Source organism: Physella acuta, unplaced genomic scaffold, assembly GCF_028476545.2.
Source record: "Physella acuta isolate Inbredline_101_S28 unplaced genomic scaffold, ASM2847654v3 ptg000636l, whole genome shotgun sequence".
Lineage (NCBI taxonomy): Eukaryota > Metazoa > Mollusca > Gastropoda > Physidae > Physella > Physella acuta.
In genome coordinates, this window is record NW_026732155.1 from 263,638 (window position 1) to 283,387 (window position 19,750).

At 43.0% G+C, this 19,750-nt stretch overlaps 1 protein-coding gene across 6 annotated transcripts in view; it reads right to left on the minus strand.

Annotated features, from left to right (window-relative positions):
• LOC131948295 (U8-agatoxin-Ao1a) overlaps window positions 1-19,750 on the minus strand; it is a 119,585-nt gene that overhangs the window by 83,915 nt on the left and 15,920 nt on the right. The gene's annotated exons all lie outside the window — the stretch shown is intronic.

A 19,750-nucleotide genomic window follows, 5' to 3' on the forward strand; every position in this document is an offset into this window, starting at 1 on the left:
AGATAGACTGACCAACTGACCGAGCTACAGATAGACTGACCAACTGACCGAGCTACAGATAGACTGACCGAGCTACAGATAGACTGACCGAGCTACAGATAGACTGACCAACTGACCGAGCTACAGATAGACTGACCGAGCTACAGATAGACTGACCGACTGACCGAGCTACAGATAGACTGACCAACTGACCGAGCTACAGATAGACTGACCGAGCTACAGATAGACTGACCGACTGACCGAGCTACAGATAGACTGACCGAGCTACAGATAGACTGACCAACTGACCGAGCTACAGATAGACTGACTGAGCTACAGATAGACTGACCAACTGACCGAGCTACAGATTGAGTGACCAACTGACCGAGCTACAGATAGACTGACCGACTAACCTATATAAAATGTGCCCTAAGAAAAATATTAGTTATAAACTTGCTGAGTACTAAAAACAATTTTTTTTAAACTGTATCAATATTATTTGCATAAATTTGCATAAGAGTCATGTAAATAGCATTAAATTTACATATTTAGTGTAGGTGGTTGCCAATATTCAAAATATTTTATCATTCAGTGACTGTAAGACTTCTACATTTTTATCACCTCCACTATTTTAATGCATATATTTGTACAATTAGCAAATTTAAGTATGGGGAGAAGACACAATTTTGGGCTGAGCACAAAAAAAGATTTTAATATGGCATGTTTTAGTTGGGGGGGGGGGCATAGATATCCCGTGTAATCAAATAATATTTTGCAACAATAAATTTGAAAGTCATTATCCAACAAATCATATTTTTACAGTACTAACAAAATGTTGATATTCTCATGTTTTTTTTTTTATATTTTCCGATAACGTGGCTTTGTTTAGAATGAATTTGAAGATCAAACTTGATTTAATTGAATGTTTGTGTTTAAACCTCTATTGAATGCAAACTTTCAAGTCAACAGATCTTTAAAAATTAGACAAATTAGTTGAGCCTTTCTTGTCACGTGATCTACAAAATGTCTAGTATTTCACATGGCCACACCTCTGTTCATACATAGGACATAGGACATAGTGGCTGGTATTTCACATCTGTTCAAACATTGGACATAGTGGCTGGTATTTCACATCTCTTCAAACACAGAGCTGCTGAATACACATTCATTTAGCCTCCCTCACATCAAACGGTTGAATGACGTTTCACACAATCAGCTCTCTGCTTTCACGCACAATTTCAACAAAGATCGGTTATCTCCGCGTGTATTTCCGGTCTAAAGACAGTCGGAACTAATGACGTTCTCAATTGGCTCACGTTTTTCCAACTGGCAAGTCGCTGTTTACCACAAGCAAATCTTTCCGAGTTGTCTGCCCCAAGTGTGTGCAAGGTTCCGGTACAATCTGCCATCCTATTGAGGCGTACCTCAGCGGTGATGGGCGTTATTGGGGCCTGGGGTTCAATAGGGCTCTAGAGATGGTACATGCGGCCTGGTGTCAAATAGGGCCCTAGAGATGGTAAATGGGGCCTTTGTTTAAATAGGGTCCTAGAGATGGTAAATGGGGCTTTAGGTCGAATAGGGCCCTAGAGATGGTAAATAGGGCCTGGTGTCAAATAGGGCCCTAGAGATGGTAAATGGGGCCTTTGTTTAAATAGGGTCCTAGAGATGGTAAATAGGGCCTGGTGTCAAATAGGGCTCTAGAGATGGTAAATGGGGCCTGGTGTCAAATAGGGTCCTAGAGATGGTAAATGGGGCTTTAGGTCAAATAGGGCCCTAGAGATGGTAAATGGGGCCTGGTGTCAAATAGGGCCCTAGAGATGGTAAATGGGGCCTGGTGTCAAATAGGGCCCTAGAGATGGTAAATGGGGCCTGGTGTCAAATAGGGCTCTAGAGATGGTAAATGGGGCCTGGTGTCAAATAGGGTCCTAGAGATGGTAAATGGGGCTTTAGGTCAAATAGGGCCCTAGAGATGGTAAATGGGGCTTTAGGTCAAATAGGGCCCTAGAGATGGTAAATGGGGCCTGGTGTCAAATAGGGTCCTAGAGATGGTAAATGGGGCTTTAGGTCAAATAGGGCCCTAGAGATGGTAAATGGGGCCTGGTGTCAAATAGGGCCCTAGAGATGGTAAATGGGGCCTGGTGTCAAATAGGGCCCTAGAGATGGTAAATGGGGCCTGGTGTCAAATAGGGCTCTAGAGATGGTAAATGGGGCCTGGTGTCAAATAGGGCCCTAGAGATGGTAAATGGGGCCTGTGTTTAAATAGGGCTCTAGAGATGGTAAATGGGGCCTGTGTTTAAATAGGGCTCTAGAGATGGTAAATGGGGCCTGGTGTCAAATAGGGCCCTAGAGATGGTAAATGGGGCCTGTGTTTAAATAGGGCTCTAGAGATGGTAAATGGGGCCTGTGTTTAAATAGGGCCCTAGAGATGGTAAATAGGGCCCTAGAGATGGTAAATGGGGTTTAGGTCAAATAGGGCCCTAGAGATGGTAAATGGGGCTTTAGGTCGAATAGGGCCCTAGAGATGGTAAATAAGGCCTGGTGTCAAATAGGGCCCTAGAGATGGTAAATGGGGCCTTTGTTTAAATAGGGTCCTAGAGATGGTAAATGGGGCTTTAGGTCAAATAGGGCCCTAGAGATGGTAAATAGGGCCTGGTGTCAAATAGGGTCCTAGAGATGGTAAATGGGGCCTTTGTTTAAATAGGGTCCTAGAGATGGTAAATGGGGCCTGGTGTCAAATAGGGCCCTAGAGATGGTAAATGGGGCCTTTGTTTAAATAGGGTCCTAGAGATGGTAAATAGGGCCTGGTGTCAAATAGGGCCCTAGAGATGGTAAAAAGGGCCTGGTGTCAAATAGGGCCCTAGAGATGGTAAATGGGGCTTTAGGTCAAATAGGGTCCTAGAGATGGTAAATGGGGCCTGGTGTCAAATAGGGCTCTAGAGATGGTAAATGGGGCTTTAGGTCAAATAGGGCCCTAGAGATGGTAAATGGGGCCTGGTGTCAAATAGGGCCCTAGAGATGGTAAAAAGGGCCTGGTGTCAAATAGGGCCCTAGAGATGGTAAATGGGGCTTTAGGTCAAATAGGGCCCTAGAGATGGTAAATGGGGCCTGGGGTCAAATAGGGCTCTAGAGATGGTAAATGGGGCCTGGTGTCAAATAGGGCCCTAAAGATGGTAAATGGGGCCTGGTGTCAAATAGGGCCCTAGAGATGGTAAATGGGGCCTGGTGTCAAATAGGGCCCTAGAGATGGTAAATGGGGCTTTAGGTCAAATAGGGCCCTAGAGATGGTAAATGGGGCCTGGTGTCAAATAGGGCCCTAGAGATGGTAAATGGGGCCTGGTGTCAAATAGGGCCCTAGAGATGGTAAATGGGGCCTGGTGTCAAATAGGGCCCTAGAGATGGTAAATGGGGCCTAGGGTCAAGTAGAGCCCTAGAGATGGGGTCCTATGACGACACGGCCCTGTAGAATAGTGGGACTAGTGATAAAAATTTAGTGGGGGCCTTAAAAAGAGGTTAGAGTGGCCTATGATACAACAACGCAGGCCCCAGTAGTTGAGCTACATTGAGCTATATTGACGTTTGTTCTTCAACTACTTCCGTTCTGAGATATTAAACCTTAAATCTGCAAACAGAAAAAAGACCTTCAGCAAATATGGACCGACCCAAAACCAGAAAGTCTTTCGCCTTTACAAGGAAGAAAATGTCGGCCATTCGATAATTTTATTATCAGGATAAAATCGCCTTAAACCCGTCCTTATCGTCTCCCAACCAGACAAACATCAGCTCATTGGTCCCGAGATTTTCCTATCGATTCAACATTTCTATTGGTATGGGTTCGACAACTTTTTTACTTTATGTCTTGAACGCATGTGTTTGTGTTACCTTTGTTATATAACTAATGAGCTTTTCTAAACGGGGGTGTTGGGTCCAGCTATCACCTGATTGTTTGTTTTGACAATATTTTAATCCATCTCAAACTTTCATCACAGGGAACTTCAAAATTTAAATATGCTAACTTTTATGACGGGGTTCTTCAAACTTTGAATATGCTAATGTTAATCACAGAGTACTTCAAACTTTGTCTTACGTATACGTCATACAAATCTGTTCTTCGAACCTTGTCTTGGTCGACGGTTAGGGGGTCTCTTAAGTCTATGGTTCGATCTGTGGAGCAAGTTGTGGTTCGATCTATGGAGCAAGTTGTGGTTCGATCTATGGATCTAGTTGTGGTTCGATCTATGGAGCTAGTTGTGGTTCGATCTATGGAACTAGTTGTAGTCCGGTCTATGGAGCAAGTAGTTGTTCGGTCTATAGAGCAAGTAGTTGTTCGATCTATGGAGCAAGTTGTGGTTCGATCTATGGAGCTAGTTGTGGTTCGATCTATGGAGCAAGTTGTGGTTCGATCTATGGAGCAAGTTGTGGTTCATTTATGGAGCAAATTGTGGTTAGATCTATGAAGCTAGTTGCGGTTCGATCTATTGAGCAAGTTGCAGATTATTGGGTTTATGTCTCTGGCGTAAGCTTAACATTCCTCGATTAGTGTTCGGACGTAGATAAAGAATTTGTTATCTAGAACGGGTATCAGAACATATTGACCAAGTTTTGATCGTGTCCTAATAATATTTGGACTCACTTGTGTTCATGCAAATAAAAGTAGGCCCTGTATCCCTGCAACCTCAATCATTTTCCCTGCTAATGTTGCTAAACCACCTCCCACCATTTGTTTACATTAGTATTCAAATCGCCGACCGTAGGCTCTCTTGCTGGGGTCAGTCATTAGGTGACACAGCCGCTCAGTTATAGCACATGTTAAAATATGATCCGTCATATAGCTGGTGTTAAAATATGAACCGTTATATAGCTGGTGTTAAAATATGAACCGTTACATGGCTGGTGTTAAAATATGATCCGTTACATGGCTGGTGTTAAAATATAAATCGTTACATAGCTGGTGTTAAAATATGAACCGTTATATAGCTGGTGTTAAAATTTGAACCGTTACATAGCTGGTGTTAAAATATGAACCGTTATATAGCTGGTGTTAAAATATAAATCGTTGTATAGCTGGTGTTAAAATATAAATCGTTACATAGCTGGTGTTAAAATTTGAACCGTTATATAGCTGGTGTTAAAATATGAACCGTCATATAGCTGGTGTTAAAATATAAACCGTTATATAGCTGGTGTTAAAATATAAATCGTTACATAGCTGGTGTTAAAATATAAATCGTTACATAGCTGGTGTTAAAATATAAATCGTTACAAAGCTGGTGTTAAAATATAAATCGTTACAAAGCTGGTGTTAAACTATGATCCGTTACAAAGCTCGTGTTCTATTCGCTGTTAGTTTGTGTCAGAACAAAAACTTTGGAAGGTCAGACTTGAATGTTACCACGATACAGGCGGGAATTGCAGGCACGCGTCTGTAGAGGTTTTTTTTTATCTAGTAAAGGAACTATTGGTGGGGGGGGGTGCTCATTGGTATTCTTCATGAAAGAATTTATAACTGTTTGAACTGTTTCAATTTGTTGTACTGGGAATTGAAAGTACAGGCTTTACATTGTACTGCGGGAGTCGGTTGCAATTTATTGTGTGTATTGGGAAGGGGTGGGGGTGAGGGTGAGGGGTGGGGGTGAGGGGGTGGGGGTGAGGGGGTGCGGAGTGTAGCGTGAGGAATTGGCTGGTATGCCTGGTCAATAAAAGATCATTTTTATAAGACTGTAGTTGCATCGTGTGAATATTTGGTTGAGTGTGAAGATCAGTATTGTATGATGGGGGTTAATGATATATTAAAGTTCATTATTATATGTATTACTTCAGAGTGAAGATCACTACTGTATGATGTGGATGAATGATGTATTGCTTGAGTGTGAAAAAGAAGAGGGGTAGTAGATGAGAGGGGGGGCATGTCTACCCAGTAAAAATCTGTATGGCGAACTGATATATATATATATATATATATATATATATATATATATATATATATATATATATATATATATATATATATATATATATATATATATACATACATATATATATATATATATATATATATATATATATATATATCTGAGAAATTGAATTGAAGAACTAGTTTGAAGACTTGAAGCCACTGATAAGTTATATAACTGCTCACCACGATTCTTCCCCCTCACATCATCTCCCCCCCCCCCCACCTCCATCCCTCCAATATTGGTCAACAGTTTGGTTGATACGTCATCATTGATTGCTAAAGACAGTTTTGTAACATTATTTTTAAAATTATTTTAAATTTACACTTTGTTTTTTGTTGTGTTTAAATTAAACAGATTAAAGTATTTTGAGTTTTAATTTTAGCAACAACTCTAATAGCGCCAGTGTTAAGTTTCCTATTTTCTCCTGTTGTTGGCGATTGTTTTCTATTTCAAATTAAATCTCCAATTTTTCTAATAAATCTCATCTAAAACTTTTGAGTGGTGAAACGAAATACTTCGACAGATTTCATTTGTTCTAGAGTAACATTAATATGTGTAGGCAACACATATCATAGAGATAGATGAGAGCTATGCAGATGTCAAGCAGATGTCGGTTATAGACATGTCATTTAGAAATCAGTGAGATAAATGTTAAATAGATGAATGTCAAATGTCAGCTTCGTGTAAGCTGAATAGATGTCACTAAATGTCATCTAGAGAAATGTTAAACAGATTCTAGTTAGCTTGATTTATGCAAGATGTCAAATGCCATCTTCATGTCAGGTACATAGACATAAGGTTACAGATTACTATGTGATGAAGTGCGCTCTATGATGATTACTGTATTGTGTTTAAGACCTTGATGAAGTGCGCTGTATGGGGATGGCTTCGTTGTGTTTAAACACTTGATGAAGTGAGCTGTATGATGATGGTTGTGTTGTGTTTAAACACTTGATGAAGTGAGCTGTATGATGATGGTTGTGTTGTGTTTAAACCCTTGATGAAGTGAGCTTTATGGTGATGGCTGTGTTGTGTTTAAACTCTTGATGAAGTGCGCTGTATGATGATGACTGTGTTGTGTTTAAACCCTTGATGAAGTGAGCTGTATGGTGATGGCTGTGTTGTGTTTAAACCCTTGATGAAGTGAGCTGTATGGTGATGGCTGTGTTGTGTTTAAACCCTTGATGAAGTGAGCTGTATGATGATTACTGTGTTGTGTTTAAACCCTTGATGAAGTGCGCTGTATGGTGATGGCTGCGTTGTGTTTAAACTCTTGATGAAGTGAGCCGATAATTGGCTGTCCCTGCTATTGCTAGCTGCAGCCAGCCAAAAATCGATGACAAACCTCAGCCATGGATGATTTATGTACTGGTGGGCTATGTTACGTCACCAAGCCTAATTACGAAATGACACATTGATTTGTGCTTCCAAAAGCTGGTTATATTTTTTGACTAGCCTAAAGACAAGGTCGATCCTATTTCCGTTTTTACATTATTATTTTCATTTATGTGAACTATTATTGTAAGTGGTTCATTATTTGAGGATTTACTTGAAATATTTAATGACATTTCAGCCCAGATTTTATACTGCTGTTTTTGTCCGATTTTTGATAAAAATCAACCCGATTGCAACAATACGTCATAGTTTGGCGGATTTTGTGAGAGGAGTCAAGTTTCGGAACTCTGCCCTTAAAACAAGTTACATCCCCTGTTGCTTAGGTTGCGTCCCTTCCCTGTCGCTAACAGTTTGTGTCCCTTCCCTGTCGCTAACATGGGTTGTGTCCCTTCCCTGTCGATAACATGGGTTATGTCCCTTCCCTGCCGCTATCATGGGTTGCGTCCCTTCCCTGTCGATAACATGGGTTGCGTCCCTTCCCTGTCGATAACATGGGTTGCGTCCCTTCCCTGCCGCTAACATGGGTTGCGTCCCTTCATTGTCGCTAACATGGGTTGCGTCCCTTCATTGTCGCTAACATGGGTTGCGTCCCTTCATTGTCGCTAACATGGGTTGCGTCCCTTCATTGTCGCTAACATGGGTTGCGTCCCTTCATTGTCGCTAACATGGGTTGCGTCCCTTCCCTGTCGCTAACATGGGTTGCGTCCCTTCATTGTCGCTAACATGGGTTGCGTCCCTTCCCTGTCGCTAACATGGGTTGCGTCCCTTCCCTGCCGCTAACATGGGTTGCGTCCCTTCCCTGTCGATAACATGGGTTGCGTCCCTTCCCTGCCGCTAACATGGGTTGCGTCCCTTCATTGTCGCTAACATGGGTTGCGTCCCTTCCCTGTCGCTAACATGGGTTGCGTCCCTTCATTGTCGCTAACATGGGTTGCGTCCCTTCCCTGTCGCTAACATGGGTTGCGTCCCTTCCCTGCCGCTAACATGGGTTGCGTCCCTTCCCTGTCGATAACATGGGTTGCGTCCCTTCCCTGTCGCTAACATGGGTTGCGTCCCTTCATTGTCGCTAACATGGGTTGCGTCCCTTCCCTGTCGCTAACATGGGTTGCGTCCCTTCCCTGTCGATAACATGGGTTGCGTCCCTTCCCTGTCGATAACATGGGTTGCGTCCCTTCCCTGCCGCTAACATGGGTTGCGTCCCTTCATTGTCGCTAACATGGGTTGCGTCCCTTCATTGTCGCTAACATGGGTTGCGTCCCTTCATTGTCGCTAACATGGGTTGCGTCCCTTCATTGTCGCTAACATGGGTTGCGTCCCTTCATTGTCGCTAACATGGGTTGCGTCCCTTCCCTGTCGCTAACATGGGTTGCGTCCCTTCCCTGTCGCTAACATGGGTTGCGTCCCTTCCAACAAATGTAACTGAGACGCCAAGTGACGGTTATCCTCTTACGCTAGACACGGGCAAACATTACATCGATACCAGATGGATCGATCGGGGCGAGAATTTTCTTTCTAATGCTGTAAACGTCTTTGATGTGTTTACGAAACACGGTGACGTTTTAGCACGTCACTACCCTCGACCAGCTTCAGAAAGTAAAAATAGCCCAAGGCTCACTACCTTAAGGCGGGTGTTCTTCAAATAAAATTATTTGATTAGCGCCCAGCCCTCATTTCTGCCTCCCCCAGTGTAATCGAGTACATCAATTTCGATTAACGACAGCGGTTTTGTTTTTCTTAAAATAAAGCTGCGTGGGCGTATTCGATTTTACGTGGGCGTATCACGTGGGCAATTCGAATACTCGGGCTGAGCGTGGCAGTTCTGGGTGAAACGGTTTACTGTTACGTCATTCCATCTGACACCATGCCACGTGATACTATATCATACACTGTTACGTCAGACAATGTGATACACTGTTACGTCACTGAATGTGATATAAATAAAATTATCAACTTTTCTCATATTCCATCTTAACTGTCAATTAGTTCATGTGTATGGAACAGTTCTAAAAGGGCGAGTAAAGTTAAATAAACTTTAAGGCTAGCTTCCGCCGGGTAGCTGTTGCTAGCAGTTATCTCAAGAATTATATCATCTAGGACAGCTTAATAACAGCAGGGACAGCATATTGACAGTTGGGACAGCATAATTAAGGCAGCATACTGACAGCTGATGTTATAAAAAGCCTTTATTTTAAAAATATTTTTATAATTCACGTAGACGCCGCAACTATAGGAAGAATGGAGTGTAGAATTAACGATGATGTCACTGGACCTATCTCTAAGAGAAACTGTTTATTCCAGACTTTTTTCTCCGAGGTGGAGGGGGGAGCTTGATATTTTCGGGGAGGTGGGGGGACAACAATTTCCGAAGGGTGGACACTGATAAAAGTATATGTTTTCTTTATAAATTCCATTTAGTTCGAGGCGTGGTAGACTTTCTTCAGGGGGCGGAGCCGAAGAGATGCCCGACAGAAACTCTGAAGAGAAAGGACATTATAGTAATCCCAAGTACTCTTCTAGAACAATAACTAAATTGTGTGTAACCGTAACAGATTCTACACGTGCACGGTGAGCAGACAAACAACATGCTCTAGCGGCAAGAGAACGCTACAGACAAATCAACATAGGCCTCCACGTTTATCCTGTATTATCGCCTTAACACGTGACAATCTTGTGAATAGACTGCGGAAACTACCGCAGCACAAATAAAAGATCTATCACAAGGCTTGAGGGAGTTCAAACGTCTCTGATCATTTGAAATCTTTTGAATACTTTTGAGATTTGAATATCCTCCGATGCCACTTCTAGAATGTTAGGTTCAAAGGTCATCACCCTTAGCTCACTTAGAGTAGAGTGTGTTATGGTGTTATGCGAGTGTGTGTATGTGTGTCAGGATATAGCTATGTAGAGGCCTCTATAGTAGTCCAGTAAATATTTACACAGACATGTTGGCCCATCAGTACTATAATGGCCCATGGGCAAGTGGCTTTTGGGCATTTGTCGCATTCGGGCAAGTGTCCATTCGAGCATTTGTCGCATTCGGGCAAGTGTCCATTCGGGCAAGTGGCTTTTGGGCATTTGTCGCATTCGGGCAAGAGTCCATTGGGGCATTTGTCGCAATCGGGCAAGTGTCCATTCGGGCAAGTGTCCTTTCGGGCATTCGTCGCATTCGGGCAAGTGTCCATTCGGGCATTTGTCGCATTCGGGCAAGTGTCCATTCGGGCATTTGTCGCATTCGAGGAATCGGTCTTCGGGCAAACGTCATTCGGCAAGTGTCTTTCGGGAATTTATCGTAGATCCGGCCTACCAGTACCATGTTGGCCTACCAGCACGATGGGCCCATGTTGGCCTACCAGTACGATGGCCCCATGTTGGCCTACCAGTACGATGGCCCCATGTTGGCCTACCAGTACGATGGCCCCATGTTGGCCTACCAGTACGATGGCCCCATGTTGGCCTACCAGTACGATGGCCCCATGTTGGCCTACCAGTAAAATGTTGGCCAACCAGTACCCTGTTGGCCTACCAGCACGATGGCCCCATGTTGGCCTACCAGTACGATGGCCCCATGTTGGCCTACCAGTCCGATGGCCCCATGTTGGCCTACCAGTAAAATGTTGGCCAACCAGTACCATGTTGGCCTACCAGCACGATGGCCCCATGTTGGCCTACCAGCACGATGGCCCCATGTTGGCCTACCAGTACCATGCTGGCCTACCAGTACCATGTTGGCCTACCAGCACGATGGCCCCATGTTGGCCTACCAGTACGATGGCCCCATGTTGGCCTACCAGTACGATGGCCCCATGTTGGCCTACCATCACGATGGCCCCATGTTGGCCTACCAGCACGATGGCCCCATGTTGGCCTACCAGCACGATGGCCCCTTGTTGGCCTACCAGCACGATGGCCCCATGTTGGCCTACCAGCACGATGGCCCCATGTTGGCCTACCAGAAAGATGGCCCCATGTTGGCCTACCAGCACGATGGCCCCATGTTGGCCTACCATTACGATGGCCCCATGTTGGCCTACCATTACGATGGCCCCATGTTGGCCTACCAGCACGATGGCCCCATGTTGGCCTACCAGCACGATGGCCCCTTGTTGGCCTACCAGCACGATGGCCCCATGTTGGCCTACCAGCACGATGGCCCCATGTTGGCCTACCAGCACGATGGCCCCATGGTGGCCTACCAGCACGATGGCCCCGTGTTGGCCTACCAGCACGATGACCCCATGTTGGCCTACCAGTACCATGTTGGCCTACCAGCACGATGACCCCATGTTGGCCTACCAGTACGATGGCTCTGTGTTGGCCTACCAGCACGATGGCCCCATGTTGGCCTACCAGCACGATGGCCCCATGTTGGCCTACCAGCACGATGGCCCCATGTTGGCCTACCAGCACGATGGCCCCATGTTGGCCTACCAGCACGATGGCCCCATGTTGGCCTACCAGCACGATGGCCCCATGTTGGCCTACCAGCACGATGGCCACATGTTGGCCTACCAGCACGATGGCCCCGTGTTGGCCTACCAGCACGATGGCCCCATGTTGGCCTACCAGAAAGATGGCCCCATGTTGGCCTACCAGAAAGATGGCCCCATGTTGGCCTACCAGCACGATGGCCCCTTGTTGGCCTACCAGCACGATGGCCACATGTTGGCCTACCAGCACGATGGCCCCATGTTGGCCTACCAGCACGATGGCCCCGTGTTGGCCTACCAGCACGATGGCCCCATGTTGGCCTACCAGCACGATGGCCCCATGTTGGCCTATCAGCACGATGGCCCCATGTTGGCCTACCAGCACGATGGCCCCATGTTGGCCTACCAGAAAGATGGCCCCATGTTGGCCTACCAGAAAGATGGCCCCATGTTGGCCTACCAGCACGATGGCCCCTTGTTGGCCTACCAGCACGATGGCCCCATGTTGGCCTACCAGCACGATGGCCCCATGTTGGCCTACCAGCACGATGGCCCCGTGTTGGCCTACCAGCACGATAGCCCCATGTTGGCCTACCAGAAAGATGGCACCATGTTGGCCTACCAGCACGATGGCCCCTTGTTGGCCTACCAGCACGATGGCCCCGTGTTGGCCTACCAGCACGATGGCCCCATGTTGGCCTACCAGAAAGATGGCCCCATGTTGGCCTACCAGAAAGATGGCCCCATGTTGGCCTACCAGCACGATGGCCCCTTGTTGGCCTACCAGCACGATGGCCACATGTTGGCCTACCAGCACGATGGCCCCATGTTGGCCTACCAGCACGATGGCCCCGTGTTGGCCTACCAGCACGATGGCCCCATGTTGGCCTACCAGCACGATGGCCCCATGTTGGCCTACCAGCACGATGGCCCCATGTTGGCCTACCAGCACGATGGCCCCATGTTGGCCTACCAGCACGATGGCCCTGTGTTGGCCTACCAGCACGATGGCCCCATGTTGGCCTACCAAAAAGATGGCCCCATGTTGGCCTACCAGAAAGATGGCCCCATGTTGGCCTACCAGCACGATGGCCCCTTGTTGGCCTACCAGCACGATGGCCCCATGTTGGCCTACCAGCACGATGGCCCCATGTTGGCCTACCAGCACGATGGCCACGTGTTGGCCTACCAGCACGATAGCCCCATGTTGGTCTACCAGAAAGATGGCACCATGTTGGCCTACCAGCACGATGGCCCCTTGTTGGCCTACCAGCACGATGGCCCCATGTTGGCCTACCAGAAAGATGGCCCCATGTTGGCCTACCAGCACGATGGCCCCTTGTTGGCCTACCAGCACGATGGCCCCATGTTGGCCTACCAGCACGATGGCCCCATGTTGGCCTACCAGAAAGATGGCCCCATGTTGGCCTACCAGCACGATGGCCCCATGTTGGCCTACCATTACGATGGCCCCATGTTGGCCTACCATTACGATGGCCCCATGTTGGCCAACCAGTCCCATACTGGCCTATCAGCACTAGCCAACCCCAACGTTCCCCTTTAAAGATCTAATTGAATCTTTAACCATTTTTATCCAAGTGTTTGTTTTCCATTTAAAAAAAAAATCCCGAGCCTAAACTAAATAATCTTTTAAAGGATAAAAAAAGCGGTGTCGTGTCGGAGCTGGCATGAATTCATCTTTAAAGTTGACTTTAATTAAACTTGTAATACGAACTCAATTATCGGCTTTAGACGGGATCGATAAACTAAAGACAGTTTGTTTCCGGTGGGTGTTAGTTCTCTTACCGGAACAGCAGTCTGTATTTCTGTCTTAATTACACGTAGCCTACATTACTGTCTTAATTACACGTAGCCTGAATTATTATCTTAATTACACGTAGCTTATATTACTGTCTTAATTGCACCAGTCTGTATTATTGTCTTAATTAGACACAGCCTGTAGAAGTAGCATTTAATGTAGGGCTACATTTCAAGCACTTCTGACAGACAGATTGGTTCCTGGATCGAGACATGAGACAATGCAATCCGACATTAAATTTGACTAAATTGGATGCTTAATTAATTTGTTCTGGATTAATTAAAATTTTGTCAAATTAGTAAGCAGTCTTATCCATCTATGCCGTTCTATTATGCGCGCATTATCATGTTCATAAGGTGCGCAATAGTTTTTAGTCATGCAACTCTATTGTAAATAAAGCGGGAGTGCTCTCCCCTAAACTTTCTCGAATATTCTTATATAACTCTACGGGGGGGGGGGGATGGAAACTCGGGATATAGACATGATTAGTACTCTATAAATTCATATGCGTTTTGTTTTTGTTTTTTTTTTGTTTTTTTGAGAAATTGGAAATAGCGTAAAGTACTACTTCCGATAAACAGAAAGTACTCAAAATTTGAAAGAAGGCAGAGATCTTTAACGTATATGTGAACTTTCGTCTTTATATCTTAAACAGTACTCAAGTTATAGGCTTTTGAAAAACCAAAAGTAGAATAAATTTCACTTCCGGTTACCGGAAATCGCTGAAAAGCTGATAAAGAACTACAAATTTGATATAATAATCGTGTATGAAATTTCATCAAATTAGCTGTAACGGTACTCAAGTTAGCGTTTTCTCAGACATACATACATACATCTATAAAGACACACGGACAGAATTGCAAATCTCAGTGTTTCCGACTCGATAACGCATTAAACGCCGAAATTTTGATAAATCTGGATTTAGAGTTTTTGCTTGATTAAAAGAAGTCCCCTATACTCCGTATATGATGAAGTACAGAGGTGTAAAAAGGCGAAAACGGTACAAAGAAGTATAAGATTTTTGTGCACGATTACAATATTTCCCTTATATACCAGAAAGAAATTTTAAAAAATAAAGTACTGAAAAAAAATTCATGAAAAAACGTTTTAATAACAAGCTTTTCAGTAAAAATGCACTGAAAAGTAGAAAATAAATGATTGTCTTTAAATATTTAATCATACACTACAATTAAAAAGTATAATGAAAAGGGTGGGTCTCTGCCTAAATACCAGGAAAGGTATCCAATAGATAATAATGTGACCCACGCTTTTCTTTATAGTTATTTAAATTGTAGTGTATGATTATATATTTAAAGACAATCATTTATTTTCTACTTTTTAGTTTTCATCTTCTATAGCTCTAAGATGTGATGTTTTGTGTCTGTTTTCATCTTCTATAGCTCTATGATGTGATGTTTTGTGTCTTTTTTCATGTCACTTACATTGAACTGCACTGTTAACATATGAACTATACTGCTAACATACGTACTACACTGCTAACACATGAACTACACTGCTAACATACGTACTACAATGCTAATATGTTTACACAGCGAATATTTGTGCCGATAGAACAACATTGAGAACACCGATAGCCAGGGAAAAAAACCACAATATCCCTGCCAATATTACAACTGTGAAGCAAATAATCAGACTTTGGTTTGTTTAGTTTATTGCCTAGCAACACCGGCGTGTTGCTAAAAGCCAGATTTGTGAGGGGAATTAACTCTGATGTTTTTATCTATATATTTTACATTCTTTTTCAAACCAATTCTAGATATCTGCAGTTAGATGTGAAAGTTTGTAAACATATGGTTAGATTTAATGGGTAGTTGTAGTGGGATGTATAGTTTAAAATAGTTGTGTTAGGATGTATAGTTGTAGATATGTCTATTAGGATGTAAAGTTATAGATATTTGTATTAGGATGTATAGTTATAGACAGTTGTGTTAGGATATACAGTTATAGATATGCTGACTTCTTAAGCTATGAAACAGTGTAATGAACATATACAAGGTACAATTAGTGCAAATTTAAGCTGATTTATACAAGAAAGAAATGTATTGCTAGAAGAATTAAACCAAAAGAAGATTGTCAAATGTTTTACTTTCATATGGCCAATGAAAGACTTTTATATGTAACAACTGTAGCCTAACAAAGACCTTTACGCGTAATGAAGGTAGCCAATGAAAGACCTTTACATGTAATAACTAGCCAATGAAAGACCTTTACATGTAATAACTAGCCAATGAAAGACCTTTACATGTAATAACTAGCCAATGAAAGACCTTTACATGTAATAACTACAATGTAACCAGCGGAACACCGCTACCTCCAGTATAACCGAGAATCCAACACCCCCCACCACCCCTCCCCCCCCCCCACCTCCCGCCCCCTTTGAGACCGCTATAAACTCGTAGACCTTTTCTTGGAACTTTTTGAGACCGCTGCTAGAGAATTATTTTTAAAACATTAGCGACATCAACGTTCGGAAAACAAAGAAAAGGGAAACGAAACAAAAAATTAATAGAATTTCATTTAAATGTGAAAATCTGTTTATCTTTTTAAAAAAACACGTTCAAAACTTAATTAAACTCAGAGTTTGGACGGATATTTAGTTCGAGAAAATACAGAAACAGCCCTCACTCCACCCTTCCCCAGCTAACGGTCACCTGAAAATAAACAATTAGTCCAGCTTTCCTTCCAGAGCACTCAATTTTAAACAAAAACTTCCTGCGTCCTCCCTGCAGGGTCTCTAAAAACTGTGTCTAAATCCGATCAACTGCTTCCATCGTTGAGAAATTAAATTAACCGTTGCATGTTCTCGTTATTGATATATTCATGTTTAGTTTGTAGTCATAGTTACCTTTCAAATACCGAGTTTACTTGAAATAGTATTAGCTCTAGCAAAAAATCGTAATTTGTCGAGTTCACGGTTTCATTATGCTTGTTTACATTTTGGTACACGGAATTCAGTCAGTGTGTTTGTAACCTAATTACCGCTTCAGTGTGTCTCTGTGTGTGTTAACACAATAACATGATTACCGCTTCAGTGTGTGTGTGTGTTTGTCTGTGTGTTAACACAATAGAATGATTACCGCTTCAGTATGTGTTAGATCATGTAGCAGGTTTCCGTCAACTTTTGAGCGGTCTGCGGTAACCGGAAGTGGTACAACATTTCCTTTGTTTTTTTTTTTAAACCTCCAGAATTTTAATAATTTACATCATTTTCTCATGAAGCATATTCTAACAACTTTTTGCCTCTATGTTTTGCCTACAAACGAGCAGTTTCCTCACAAATTTCCATTGCAAAATTCCACTGAAAGTCCCTTCCCAACCTTTGCTGCTCTAAACGCGACAGTTTTGGGGAGCTAACTCCTGCTGTATTTCATGCTTGTGCACCGTATTGAACCTTTGTTTCATTGGAATCTATTGCAGCCCTATCACAATGTTGAGATCTAAGCTCATCAGCCGACGATCAAGTTTCTGTCTACTGCATCACAGGTTATCACGTGACGGCCTTGAAGCTACACACTGTTTCGTTGAACTCAATTGTAAGGTTCAGTGCATAGTTGATCAATCTAGACCAGGGATCTCCAAACTACGGCCGGATGCGGCCCGCGAAGTCCTCTCATCCGGCCCGCTGAGATCTTTCTGTCCAAGGAAAAATCGTTTGTTGGTGATGGCTGAGGAACTTTGCCCAGAAAAGTCAAAGACATGCCTGGAAGAAACTGGCCCCCGAACTGAAATTTGATAGTTAATACGGCTCTCGGACTGAAAAGTTTGGAGACCCCTGATCAAGACCTATGTTAAGTCTAGCTAACCCCATGGCTGATTCTAGCTGTTGGAAGAATGAATGTAGACTTAAGTCTAGCTAAACAGATGGTTGATTCTAGCTGTTGGAAGAATGAATGTAGACTTAAGTCTAGCTAAACAGATGGTTGATTCTAGCTGTTGGAAGAATGAATGTAGACTTAAGTCTAGCTAAACAGATGGTTGATTCTAGCTGTTGGAAGAATAAATGTAGACTTAAGTCTAGCTAAACAGATGGTTGATTCTAGCTGTTGGAAGAATAAATGTAGACTTAAGTCTAGCTAAACAGATGGTTGATTCTAGCTGTTGGAAGAATAAATGTAGACTTAAGTCTAGCTAAACAGATGGTTGATTCTAGCTGTTGGAAGAATAAATGTAGACTTAAGTCTAGCTAAACAGATGGTTGATTCTAGCTGTTGGAAGAATAAATGTAGACTTAAGTCTAGCTAAACAGATGGTTGATTCTAGCTGTTGGAAGAATGAATGTATACCTATGTTAAAATCTAGCTGAAAAAATATGAATACTTGCTACAATACAGAACCGTGAATTCAAATATTCCACCATAGAGTCTAGCAGAACACGTTCTTATAATTGCGCTTTAAGCACGCCCTTACACAGGATATGCGCATTATTTGGCGCGTGGAAGTGTGATATTGGGTTGTTAAAAATGTGAAAGAAATATTTTTATTGGGGCGGAGGGAATCTGAAAATTATTTCCTGCGCCTGATATTACGCTGACACCTCCACATGCAAGCTGCTAGGGCGGCCACCGTTTTTCTTTCAACATTTTGCATACAACTAAACATGTTCTTTCAAAATATGCGTCGTAGCGGTCTCATTTATATATATATATATATATATATATATATATATATATATATATATATATATATATATATATATATATATATATATATATATATATATATATATACGAGCTGACCCGCGACGTAGTATACCATCTAGTTGTTTTATTTTCTGCTTATTAGCAATTCATAATTTGTGAATTCAACACTACCCCCCCTCCCCACCCGCCCTCCCTTTCCCCCCCCCCTCCCGCCCAGTGAAAGCAGCCGTTTACAGACAAAGAAAAGATTAATTAGAAATTGTTACCTCCCCTTCATTTCAAATAGTTTAATACTAAATTATCTGCCCCTAATAGCTGTCACTAACCCGGCTCTACGATTGTAAACATTCGGGGTGAACCACAGCTCACCCGACAGACGGGGATGAGGGTGGTGGCTAAGCTGCGTGGTGTTGTCTATGGTCTCCATGAAGAGAATTATATATATATATATATATATATATATATATATATATATATATATATATATAAGCCTACAAGTTCCCTCATACCGGACCAACGTGTGTCCTAGGTTACAGAAAGCTCCGTGTCTCTGTAACAAGACAACGTAATTACTTCCCTTTAACCTCCTTAGAAAAAACTACACCCACAACGGAGTCTTGTTGGATGTTTAGAAAAGACTTGTTAGCCCGTAGCACGTTACTGCCATTTGAAAAAGAAATGAATGAAAACCAAGGAAGCTCGTTACGCTAACATTCAAATCTTATCAACAAAAGTGTATATCTAGTCGCGTGACCTTGTTTTAAGGCTTCTGAATTGTGATTGGATCATATAATTACCTGGCTTGTTGCATTAGAAAATTTGTAAAGATAAACGTATTAGCGCACTAAATAGGTAAATGAAAAATGAGTCATTTGTACGATCTTGAATGAAAAGATGACGAGCAGTGTCAAGTCACTAAGACCGACGTTTAGGCCCACGTATGTTTGTAGTGCCGCTCTCACATGCCAGCACTGAGTGTCATGTGACCCTATATGCTGTTTCTTAATGACAAATTAATTTATGATTTTTGTTAACTAAAACGCCAATCTGAGGCAATGTCGGTACTAGATTGCTTGGATGTAAGTTGTCGGGTGGGGGTGCGTCTTTGTCAACACTAAGGTCGACATCAACAGTAGTAGCCCACCCTGCCCCTAGTGACGTGCGTGTCATGGTGATCATCATGGAGTCCGGCGCGTATAGGGTCAGTTGACTGCTATTGACCCGCTGGGGAGTTTGGGGCGCCATGGTACACGACCGATATTTTTTTTAAAAGCTAATATTGAAACCTTGTTTGGAGTGTGCCCGACAGCTTCAAAAAGTTTCTTGGTGATCGAATGAGTAGTGTAGTAACGCATAACAGACTATGAACATATATTCATTTTTACTTTATCGTATATACGAAGTATAGAGAAAGTCTTGTAATAGTGCAAAAAAAAATCGAGATTTTTGACGTTTTACAGCTCACTGAGTCGGAAAAATATAGTTTTGCAATCTTGTCCGTATGTCTGTGTGTGT